The 13,720-nt window shown below is 32.4% G+C and overlaps 1 pseudogene; it reads right to left on the bottom strand.

Moving 5' to 3' along the window:
- Positions 1-5,241: 5,241 nt before the first annotated feature.
- On the bottom strand, positions 5,242-6,483 carry LOC107025009 (annotated as a pseudogene).
- Positions 6,484-13,720: the final 7,237 nt, after the last annotated feature.

Here is a 13,720-nt window from a genome sequence, read left to right as displayed (position 1 = left end):
AGACTCACCCACAGGAATAGAGACACTAATAGGCATGTCAAGCAATTCTCAATGTAAATCAAGACTAGTAGCAAATGAGGAAGATACATATGAAAATGTGGATCCAGGATCAAATAATACAGAAGCCATGCAATCACAGACCAAAAGATTACCTGTGATAACAGCATCAGATGTCTCTGCTTCAGACCTCCCGGAGAAAGCATAACAATGGGCCCTATCACCTGTCTATCCATTGCCCCTATCATGTAGCGCCGCAGCAGTTCCAGCTTGCCCGCCACCCCGACTGATTGGGTGACCACCATTACCTTGGCCACCAGGTCCTCCAGAATGGCTGCCTCTCCCATGACCACCTCTACCTCTAACCATTGGGGGCCTGTAACTCTGTTTTGGACAATACCTCCTAATATGTCCAGCCTCCCCACATCCATATCGATTCCTGGAGTCAAGCATAGGTCTTTGTGAAGGTGACGAAGTATGAGGATAACCACTAAACTCGGAAAAAGGCTGACTGGGCTGCGATGGACCCTCACCTAAAGCCTGCAGGGAAGAATAAATAGGGCGGTTTTGGTAACCTCGTGAACTCTTCCCTCTAGAGTAAGAACCTCTAAACTCACCTCCCTTACGGAACTTCTTAGATGTCGACGCCATGGTGAAGTCGTCTGGCTTCACCCCCTCCACTTCTATCACAAAATCAACCACTTCCTGAAAGGATTTTGCTGCAGCAGCTACCTGTAAGGCTGGGATCCGCAAATCTGACCTCAATCCCTTCACAAAACGGCGAATCCGCTCTTGTGGACTGAAACAAAGCTGAGTGGCATACCTAGATAGTGCACGAAATTTAGCCTCATAAGCAGCAACAGACATCCTTCCTTGCTCTAGGCTCAGGAATTCATCTCTCCTCCTATCCCTCAAAGTCCGGGGTATATACTTCTCCATAAATAAGCTAGAGAATGATGCCCAAGTCATAGGTGGTGCCTGTGCTGGTTGACACTCAACATACGACCGCCACCACATTTTGGCATCCCCCTGAAACTGATAGGTCACAAACTCCACACCGAATCGTTCTACTATGTCCATCTTATGTAGCAGCTCATGACAATCAACCAGAAAATCATAGGCATCTTCAGATTCAGCACCCTTGAATACTGGAGGTTTTAACTTTAAGAATTTCGTGAAAAGTTCATGCTGATCACTTGTCATTATGGACCCTGTAGTCAATCGAGGAAACGTGCCTACTTCCAATGAGGCATCCATGCGGGGAGCCACAGCGGCTGCATGTTGTACCCCCTGAACCTGAGGTGCTGGTGCAGAAAACACTGGAGGTGTCTGGCCCTGATCAGATAACCCGCTAAGATAGGTAAGAACCTGGTTAATCATCTCTCGGGTAGGCTGGGGTGGTAATTCCTCATCTTGAACCTGCTCATTTTCCCCTTCTTCACCCTCTCTCACTACCTCATCAGTCGGTGGAGGAGTCACTGCCCTATTACTAGCTGGACCAGGTGTTTGTCCTCTACCTCTAGAGGGCGTCCTCCTGCGACCTCTACCACGGCCTCTTGCCACTGCTCCTCCTCGAGCTACGGTCCCAATGGTTGGCTCAGACGCACCCTGTCCTGCCGGTGCGGGTGTTGACACAGTTGTTGCTCTAGTTCTAACCATCTGCGAGATAGAGTGAGGATGTCAGATACCAATTTGTATCACCTAGATACCAATTGGACCCAAGTAATAGCACGAAAGAAAGAAAGAATGGAGTTTTCCTAAAGTCCTATAGCCTCTCAAAGAAAAGTAAGGGCGTCCCCCTACCGTTCCTCAAGACTCTACTAGACTCGTTCTTCTGTGATGAGACCAACGAACCTAAAGCTATGATACCAAGTTTGTCACGACCCAAAACGAGCCGTGAGTGGCACCCACACTTATCCTCCTATGTGAGCGAACCAACAAATCTAAACCCCCACGTTTACCAATATTTCAACCATAATGAACAAAATATAATGCGGAAGACCAAAACTCATTAATATAACCAATAAATAAACTTCTAATGTATAATACTTATCATCCCCAAAATCTGGAAGTCATCACATCAAGAACATCTATCCTCAAATAACTAAGTCTAAGAGTATTTAAGAACTACAATAAGTAAAACGATAGTCCATGTCCGAGCTTCAAGGACATCAAGACGTGTATGAAAGAATCCAGTCCGAGCTAGGAACAATAGCTCACCCTGAAATCTGACGTGCTGGAGACTGGCGAGAGTTGCGGACGAGTCGAAGTCACTGGTGCACTTGCTGCACTCCACAAAACAACAAGAAGAACATAAAAGTAGGGGTCAGTACAAGGAACACGTACTGAGTAGGTATCATCGGCCAACTCAAAATAGAAAGCAATATATATACGGAATAATAATGTAAAATCAACCACAATACTTAACAGGTGACAATCAAAAAGTACAGGAACCATTGGCAACAACACCAAGCACACCTATGAGGACTCAAGCCTCCACACCATACTCATTTGGGAACCCGATTCTTTGAGTTCGAGTACATTAAGTTAATTCAAGATTAGTTCTCTTTATTCTTATCGTGTCGGAACGTGACACTCTGATCCCCTAATGCTACGTGTCAAAACGTGACATCCGATCCCCTAATACTACGTGTCGGAACGTGACACTCCGATCCACTATTCTTACGTGTCGGAACGTGACACTCCGATCCATTATTCCTACGTGTCGGAACGTAACACTCCGATCCATTATTCCTACGTGTCGGAACGTGACACTCCGATCCATCTATCTCATTATTTCAGTTGATCAAGCTTTCTTTATGTCAAGCATCATCTTTACAAAGAGGATTTCGTATTAAAGGTTCAGCAATCTCTTCATTCTAATTACCACTATTATACGATCACAACATACAAACACACAATCAAGTATATAGAAGACTTTACAATACCACCCAATACATATCTATCGCTATTAAGAGTTTACTATCACATAGCATAAACCATAACCTACCTCCACCGAAGAATCGTGATCGAGCAAGCTATCTCCCCGATGCCTTTTGCTCTCCTCTTCGTTCTCTCTCTCGCTCGCTCGTTCTCCCCTTTCTGTCTTTTTCCTTTTCTTCTCCAGATTCTTTTTCTTTTACCCTAATTATCATATAATTCATTATGATAAAAGTAACCCATTATTTATTTCAAGGTTATCTCCTTTAACCCCCAAGTAAATAAATTATTAAAATAACCCTACTAATTTCATAAAGTTTGTCATGAATAGTCCAAAACACCCCTTTAAAACTTTTAGCAGAAATCTGACCCAGTTAGGTTACGCAACCTGTGACGGTCCGTCGTGTCTATGAAGGTCCGTCCTGCAGGTCCGTCACAAAGTTCAGAGAGTTAAATTCGGTAAAGAGGCTTGTGACGGCCCGTCGTATCAGCGACGGTCCGTCCTACAGTTTCGTTGCGAAGATCAGAGAGTCGATCTCAGTACCCAGATTTCAGAGTTGAAGTGTTTTGGAACGAAGACCCTCGATGGTCCGTCGTGACCATGAAGGTCCGTCGCCTGATCCGTCGACTCAGTCGGTTATTTTCAAAATATTTTTATTGCTCGAACCTACAAAACAGGTTGTTACACATATTTTCTTCTAATCTTTCTCTCCTGTGTTGTAATTCTTGTCTTTTTTCAATTATTTTCTCTATAGGTTGTTGCTTATATATTTCTTTGTTCATATTGTTTTTTCAGATAACAAACATATTTATATTCTGTTTTAGAAATTATATCTATCAAAAGATTTGTTTTACTATTATTTGTTTTAGTAAGTTGAAATAATTCATATTCTATGTATAAGGTTTTTAACTTTTTCTGTGTCTTTCGTACTTTTCTTTCTATTTTAGTTTTTGTTATTGTAGTTACTTTATTTGATGTTTGATTATTCTTCATAGTTTTAAGAATAAAATATTTTTTCGTAATATTCTTTTTTAAGTAGATCTAATCTTTGTATTACATTAGCGTTGCTTGTAATATATTCTAAATATTCACTTTCTCTAGTTCTTAAATATTTGTAAAAATTTTCAATTAGTAGTTTTTCAAGTATTTCTATTTCTTCTTTAGTTTCTCTCCAGAATTATAAGTATAAATAATTTATCATTGATCTATGAATAATTCTATATCGTCATATAAATCTATGTCAAAATCATCTTGTATAATTAATTCTGCCCAACCTTGGGTTGTTTCTTCTATTATCTCATACATCAATAATTTTTCATAAATTTCTCTTTTTGTATCAGTATTTAGACTTTTTAATATATAAAGTATTGTTATCTTGTAATTAACATCATCTTCTAATAAATAGGATTTCAGTTTATCATATTTTCGCTAAAATTTTATTCCTTCTAACCTCTTAATAGATTATACTTATTTATTATGTAATAATAATGGTTTAATAATCATCTCGTCTGGTCACTACTACAACTTTCTTCTTTGATTAGTTACCCTAACAGCGCCTCAACTTTGTTTATTCCCCTAAACGGCCTTCTTGCCTACCGGTTTCAACATTAGGATGGCGTAGTCTGGGCATACTTACTCGCAGAATATTTCTGTAGCAAACTTTCTAATGATGGTTATTATAACATTATTAACACATGATAAAAAATTATAATCAACAAGAGATTATTAGGAATAAAGCAGTTTAGCTACACATGAATATAATTGAGTATACCTGTTTCTGTAGGTTTTTCATATCGGATTTGTTTTCAATAGCTTTAGTTTTTTGTTAGCTTATTTTGTACCTGACTGCTATGATACCAATTTTAAGTGGAAGCAGAATTAAGAGTGAGAGAGAGATATAGAGGAAAGGGATGATTTTATTATGAGGGAAAGCCCTCTATTTATACAAGAAAACTCAACACTTTGGCCAAATGGCCGGCACTCCTTTTCATACTACTTTACACCTGGCCTATTTATATTCGGCCAACACAAGAAAACAAAACACATAATTGGCCTTTATTTTTTATATGGCCGACATACTATTCACTACTATTTACTTTACGACTTTAAAATAAAAACATTACAAATAGCCGCTATACATTGACTAACAAAAAGTAAATCTTATCTTCAAAGGAATCTTATCTTTGAAACATCCTATCTTTTGCTCTTAGATTTCAACAATTCTTATCTCTTTGTTGGCCATCTTCTTTATGTCTTTTTCTTCTTTTGTTTTGTCATCATAGCTTGCTTATCTCTTTCGCTTTTTACTCTAAATCAACATCTGGTATAACATTATCTTCTCCGTTACATTTGGAACATCTGTGATCTGGATATTTTTGTCCAATAAGTTTACAATATCTGATTAATAAATCTTCTGAAATAAATTTGTTTTTTAATGCTCTTGTTGTAGGTTGTTCCTCTGGTTTTAATAATGATAGAATCCATCGCTGGACTTCATCCATATATGCTCTTCTTAATTCTTTTGAGTTTGAATATATCATAACTTGGTCTCTTGCATAGTAACTCCAAATAGCATTGCCGTTTAAATAATTGTTAGCTAGTTCTTGTATAATTGTTGATATACCAATTATCCTTTTATTTGCATAAAAGTTTGGTATTTCTATCTTTGGTATTTCAGCTTGTTTTTCTATATCTTCTTGTATTATCATATCCTTGGTCAAACCTATCTTTATAACATGAATTGGTTACTTGATTTCTTCATATAATATCTCAGCTGGTGTTGTATAAAACTTAATATAAAATAAATTTCCTTTGGTAACTCTTTTGTATATGACGAACGCTTTGTATAATTCTAGTATTCCACTTATTTCTTCTTCATCATATGTGTATACGGTACTTAGCAATCCATAACTGTAACATGTTTTAACTAAGTTTGAACTAGTTTTGGGTTGTGCAATCAATCTATTATATCCTTGTAGTTTTTCGGTTATATAATCTTCATTTGGGCTTTTGGTTTGTGTGGATCTGGGGTTTAAATTTAAATATGTTTGGATCTTATATATGTTTTCAATACATGATTGTGTAATGTAATCGTATATCTTTTTATCACTTTGTATGCTAACTGCGTATGTAGAGGTTTGTGGTTCTGTGGGTATTTGCTTTTGTGTATTTTGGGTAAATGGTTTTATAAATAACTGGTTTAAGTTTGTATTTCGTGATTTCTCACTAACTCTTCTGCTTGTACCTGCAGCTGTATTTAAACAAACATTATGGGTTTTAGGGAGTTTCCCATCGTCTCCTTTTATCTCTGGAATTTTACCGTCTTCCGATCGACGTAGCTCCGCATTTTTATAGTCATGCTGCTGACTTATATTAGCTTTAGACCTCAGGTTATCTTCATTAGTCTTTAGCTTTTGTATCTCATTGTCCATTCTGTCCACTTTAGTACAAAGTGTAGTAATGGCTTTGAGTAGTTCTTCAATTGTATCTTCGCTTTTGTTCTCAGTCTGAGTAGCTTTGTCTTGATAAGTAGTCTGCAACACCATTCTTATTAGTCTTTATTACTTCAATTGTAAATGTAAATTTTAATATATTTAATACCAATCTTCTTATTTCTTTAGTTGTAATTTAATCTTGTAATTTTCCAGTAATCCACCATTTAACTTGTGTATTATCTGTTCCCACAATAAATTCATTGTAAACAATATCTGGTTCAAACGCTAACAAACATTTATGTAATGCAAATAACTCTTTCCTATTTATTTCCCATTTTAGTTGTGCTTCTGTATATGACCCTGAGTAATATCTACAATGATGTTCAGTTTGTTCATTATCATATATGTACTTTAAAACTCCTCCATAACTATAGTTACTTGAGTCTGTTTCTAATATATATGTAAATCGTTTTTCTTCATCTGGAAAAAATAGTTTTGGTAATTTTTTGCATAAATTCTTGATACGTCTTATATGATCTTTATCTTTATTATCAAAATAATATTCCACATCTTTCCTATGTTTTTTATGTAATAGTTTTAGATATTCTGCTAATTTTGGTATATATTCTCGTACCTGATTTACTATTCTTAAAGATGATTGTAATTTCTTTTTTGTATCTATATTTTCATCACTATTAACAATTTTTTGTACTATAAGTGTTTGCATTTTTATTCCATTTTTATCTATTTGTATTCCTAGAAATTCTATCTGTGGTTTCATAATTTCTGCTTTCTTTTTACTTAAGCTCATACCAGAATGTTTAATTATATGTATAAATTTTTCTAATAATCTAATATGTTCATCTTGTGTTTTTGAGTATAATAATATATCATCTATATAAATAATGCAATTTTCTAATTGATTAAAATAGTTGTCCATAAAATGTTGGTATCTACTTGGTGCATTTTTATATCCAAATGGTAGAACATTCCATTCATAAAATCCTTGTGGTACAGTAAATGTTGTTAGCTGTTTAGATTCTTCTTCTAGTTTTAGGTGATAAAATCCTGATTTACAATCAAATTTACTGAAATAATTATATCCTTGTATCTGTCTTATTTTTAGTATCTTATTTGGTATTGGGTAATTATATGTTTTAGTTTTAGCATTTAGGTTGCGATAATCTATAACCATTCTACTTTTACCTCGTTTTTGTTCACTATGTTTATTAACTATAAATGCTGGACTTGTATGTTTACTATCGCTTTTTTGTATATAATTATTCTTCAATAGTTCATCTATATGAATTTTGAATTCTTCTAAATCACCAAAATTATATTTTAATGGTTTTTGTGTTATTATACTATTTTCATCTATTAATTCAATTTTTACTTTCATTTTATGTTTTTCCCATCCTTGTAAAGGATTTTCATTATATAATAATTCTAGTTGTTCGTTAATTATTTTAACTTTATCTATTGTAAATATGATAATTTCTAATTACGTTATTTGATTTTTATTTATATTTTCCATTTCTTGGTTTATCTTTTCACTTCCTTTTATCCATTCTATAGGTTTATGTTGTTTATTATTTACTATTTTTGCTCTTATCTTATTTCCGCATGGTGTAGTAAACCACCAATGTGTTTTCGTTATAATATGTGGGTAAAATCTTTCTAGAAATGGCATTCCTAATAACATATCTTTTGGTTTAAATTCAAAATTATACATTTCTTCTATTGTTAGTATTTTATCCCATATTTGTATTTTTATATTTTTTGCTTTATATGTAATCATACTTCCTTCATTATTAAATCATGTTACCACCATAGGTGTTTTTAATTTTTCCCATTTATCTACTGGTAAACAATTATATTTACATATATTCGCTTCTGCTCCTATATCAATCATAGGAGTATAGTATCTGTTGTGATATCCTTCTACAATAATTTTTGCAAGTATATATATTTTCATTATTCATTTTGTTCTTTTGATAATTATTTTCTTATTTTTGCAAGTTATTGTTAATTGTTCATTTTCTATATTGTATGGTTTAACTTTTTCTAACCATTTTATTCCTAATGTAATATTCTGATTTCCTTGAAAAATTTTAAATGGTATTATTAATGGTATTCCTCCTATAATTATTTCTTTTTCTGTTATCTCTTCATTTGTAGTTACTATCTCACTAGGTAATCCAGGGTATATGTGTCCCGTTTTTATAATTTCTGTTTCTAATAATAGTTCTCTTGTTTTATAATTTTCTTCTTGTCCTGTATTTATCAAAATTTTATATCTTCTTTGATCTATTATTCCTGTTATAAAATAATGGTATGGTGTTATTTCTTCTTTATGTAATAAATTTTGTGAGATTTCATAGTTCCTTTTAGATGTGCTCATTCTTGATGAGGTAGCTCTCATTAATGTATTTGGTACACTTGAAGTATTCAATCTTTCTTTTACAATTTCTAAGTCTTCTTCTATATCAATTTCTTTGTAATTATAGTCATTATTGTCTATTACAGTAATTATCTTTTCAAAAGGATTTTCTATCTTTATTTTATCTATTTTATTTCTTGCTGCTACTTTATGTTTTGTTGTTAGTATATATAAATTTTTACATCTTGCTGTAAATATTTTACTGCCTGGTGCTAGTTCTATTCCAGACAGTTTCCAATATAAGACTAATGATTTATCTATATTTCTATCTGTTAATGCTACCGAGTAGTTGACAGTTATAATGATTTTAAATTATTGGTATATTAAGTTTCCTTTTACTGCACTGATTACGCTTTTTTCTATAGGGTGTATAATTCTATCATCAGCTAAATATATTTCAATAGGTGTATCTATTCCCTCTCTAACACATGTTTTTATTAATATTTCTGTTCCTCCTAAATGTACGTATTTTATGGGTGCTTTAGATTTTATATCTTGTATTTATTTATTTATTATCCTCTTATTTAGTATAGGTATTTTATCCCATATTTGTATTTTTATATTTTTTGCTTTATATGTAATCATACTACCTTCATTATTAAATCATGTTACCACCATAGGTGTTTTTAATTTTTCCCATTTATCTTCTGGTAAACAATTATATTTACATATATTCGCTTCTGCTCCTGTATCTATCATACGAGTATAGTATCTGTTGTGATATCCTTCTACAATAATTTTTGCAAGTATATATATTTTCATTATTCATTTTGTTCTTTTCATAATTATTTTCTTATTTTGACAAGTTATTGTTAATTGTTCATTTTCTATATTGTATGGTTTAACTTTTTCTAACAGGATTTAATAATGAAGGAAGTATGATTACATATAAAGCAAAAAATATAAAAATACAAATATGGGATAAAATACTAACAATAGAAGAAATGTATAATTTTGAATTTACAACAAAAGATATGTTATTAGGAATGCCATTTCTAGAAAGATTTTACCCACATATTATAACGAAAACACATTGGTGGTTTACTACACCATGCGGAAATAAGATAAGAGCAAAAAAAGTAAATAATAAACAACGTAAACCTATAGAATGGATAAAAGGAAGTGAAAAGATAAACCAAGAAATGAAAAATATAAATAAAAATCAAATAACGCAATTAGAAATTATCATATTTACAATAGATAAAGTTAAAATAATTAACGAACAACTAGAATTATTATATAGTGAAAATCCATTACAAGGATGGGAAAAGCATAAAATGAAAGTAAAATTTGAATTAATAGATGAAAATAGTATAATAACACAAAAACCATTAAAATATAATTTTGGTGATTTAGAAGAATTCAAAATTCATATAGATGAACTATTGAAGAATAATTATATACAAGAAAGCAATAGTAAACATACAAGTCCAGCATTTATAGTTAATAAACGTAGTGAACAAAAACGAGGTAAAAGTAGAATGGTTATAGATTATCACAACCTAAATGCTAAAACTAAAACATATTATTACCCAATAACAAATAAGATACTAAAAATAAGACAGATACAAGGATATAATTATTTCAGTAAATTTGATTGTAAATCAGGATTTTATCACTTAAAACTAGAAGAAGAATCTAAACAGCTAACATCATTTACTGTACCACAAGGATTTTATCAATGGAATGTTCTGCCATTTGGATATAAAAATGCACCAGGTAGATACCAACATTTAATGGACAACTATTTTAATCAATTAGAAAATTGCATTGTTTATATAGATGATATATTATTATACTCAAAAACACAAGATGAAAATATTAGATTATTAGAAAAATTTATACATATAATTAAACATTCTGGTATAAGCTTAAGTAAAAAGAAAGCAGAAATTATGAAACCACTGATAGAACTTCTAGGAATACAAATAGATAAAAATGGAATAAAAATGCAAACACATATAGTACAAAAAATTGTTAATAGTGATGAAAATATAGATACGAAAAAGAAATTAAAATCATTTTTAGGAATAGTAAATCAGGTAAGAGAATATATACCAAAATTAGCAGAATATCTAAAACCATTACATAAAAAACATAGGAAAGATGTGGAATATTATTTTGATAATAAAGATAAAGATCATATAAGACGTATCAAGAATTTATTCAAAAAATTACCTAAACTATATTTTCCAGATGAAGAAAAACGATTTATATATATATTAGAAACAGACTCAAGTAATTATAGTTATGGAGGAGTTTTATAGTACTGATATGATAATGAACAAACTGAACATCATTGTAGATATTACTCAGGGTCATATACAGAAGCACAACTAAAATGGGAAATAAATAGGAAACAGTTATTTGCATTATATAAATGTTTATTAGCGTTTGAATCATATATAGTTTACAATGAATTTATTGTGAAAACAGATAATACAAAAGTTAAATGGTGGATTACTGGAAAGTTACAATATTAAATTACAACTAAATAAATAAGAAGATTGGTATTAAATATAGTAAACTTTACATTTATAATTGAAGTAATAAAGGCTAATAGGAATGGTGTTGCAGACTACTTATCAAGACAAAGCTACTCAGACTGAGAACAAAAGCGAACATACAATTGATGAACTACTCAAAGCCATTACTACACTTTGTACTAAAGTGGACAGAATGGACAATGAGATACAAAAGCTAAAGACTAATGAAGATAACCTGAGGTCTAAAGCTAATATAAGTCAGCAGCATGACTATAAAAATGTGGAGCTACGTCGATCGGAAGACGGTAAAATTCCAGAGATAAAAGGAGACGATGGGAAACTCCCTAAAACCCATAATGTTTGTTTAAATACATCTGCAGGTACAAGCAGAAGAGTTAGTGAGAAATCACGAAATACAAACTCAAACCAGTTATTTATAAAAACCATTTACCCAAAATACACAAAAACAAATACCCACAGAACCACAAACCTCTACATACGCAGTTAGCATACAATGTGATAAAAAGATATACAATTACATTACACAATCATATATTGAAAACATATATAAGATCCAAACATATTTTAATTTAAACCCCAGATCCACACAAACCAAAAACCGAAATGAAGATTACATAACCCAAAAACTACAAGGATATAATAAATTGATTGCACAACCCAAAACTAGTTCAAACTTAGTTAAAACATGTTACAGTTATGGATTACTAAGTACCGTATACACATATGATGGAGAAGAAATAAGTGGAATACCAGAATTATACAAAGCGTTCGTCATATACAAAAGAGTTACCAAAGGAAATTTATTTTATATTAAGTTTTATACAGCACCAGCTGAGATATTATATGAAGAAATCAAATCACCAATTCAAGTTATAAAGATAGGTTTGACCAAGGATATGATAATACCAGAAGATATAGAAAAACAAGCTGAATTACCAAAGATAGAAATACCAAACTTTTATGCAAATAAAAGGATAATTGGTATATCAACAATTCTACAAGAACTAGCTAACAATTATTTAAACGGCAATGCTATTTGGAGTTACTATGCAAGAGACCAAGTTATGATATATTCAAACTCCAAAGAATTAAGAAGAGCAGATATGGATGAAGTCCAGCGATGGATTTTATCATTATTAAAATCAGAGGAACAACCTACAACAAGAGCACTAAAAAAGAAATTTATTTCAGAAGAGTTATTAATCAGATATTGTAAACTTATTGGACAAAAATACCCAGATCATAGATGTTCCAAATGCAACGGAGAAGATAATGTTATACCAGATGTTCATTTAGAGTAAAAAGCGAAAGAGATAAGCAAGCTATGATGACAAAACAAAAGAAGAAAAAGACATAAAGAACATGGCCAACAAATAGATAAGAATTGTTGTAATGTAAAAGCAAAAGATAGGATGTTTCAAAGATAAGATTCCTTTGAAGATAAGATTTACTTTTTGTTAGCCAATGTATAGCGGCTATTTGTAATGTTTTTATTTTAATGTCGTAAAGTAAATAGTAGTGTAACGACCTGTTTACTCGATTCGAGCAGTAGAGTTTATTTCTGATAATAACTGACTGGGTCGACGGATCCTGCGACGGACGTCGAGGGTCTCGTTCCAAAACACTTCAACTCTGAAAATTTGGGTACGGGGATCAAGTCTCTGAACTTCGCGATGGAACTGCAGCACGGACCGTCATAGACACGACGGACCGTCACAGACCTTTCTACTGAAATTGAGTCTCTGAACTCTGTGACCCTGCAGGACGGACAGTCGTAGGAACGACGGGCCGTCACGAGTGGCGTAATTCCACCAGGGTCGGATTTCTGCTAAAGTTTTGAAGGGGTGTTTTGGACTATTCCTGATTATAATTATAAAATTAGTGGGTTAATGTTAATAATTTATTTAGTCTTGGATTAAAGGAGATAACCTTGAAATAAATAGTGGGTTACTTTTATCATCTTTTATAATTAATCACATGATAATTAGGGTAAAAGAAAAAGGGTTTGAAGAAGAGAAAATTGAAAAAGAAAAGAAGAGAGAACGAGCGAGAGAGAGAGAAGAACGAAGAGACAGCAAGGACATTGGAGAAGTAGATTGCTTGATCACGATTCTTCGGTGGAGGTAGGTTATGGTTTATGCTATGTGATAGTAAACTCATAATAGCGATTGATATGTATTGGGTGGTATTGTAAAGTCTTCTATGGGCTTAGTTGTGTTGTTGCATGATTGTGATTATGTAAATGGTGATGGATTATAATGATGATACTGTGGAATCTTAAAAACCATAAATCCACTCTATTAATGATGATGCCTTGGTATAAAAGAAGGCTTGATGAACTAAAAGAATGAGGTTAATGGGTCGGGTGTCACGAACCGACACGTAGTATTAGGGGATCGGG

The sequence above is a fragment of the Solanum pennellii genome, chromosome 7 (genome assembly GCF_001406875.1).
Source record: "Solanum pennellii chromosome 7, SPENNV200".
Lineage (NCBI taxonomy): Eukaryota > Viridiplantae > Streptophyta > Magnoliopsida > Solanales > Solanaceae > Solanum > Solanum pennellii.
The sequence above is the reverse complement of the archived record's forward strand: the minus strand, read 5'-3'. Positions and strand labels throughout refer to the sequence as shown.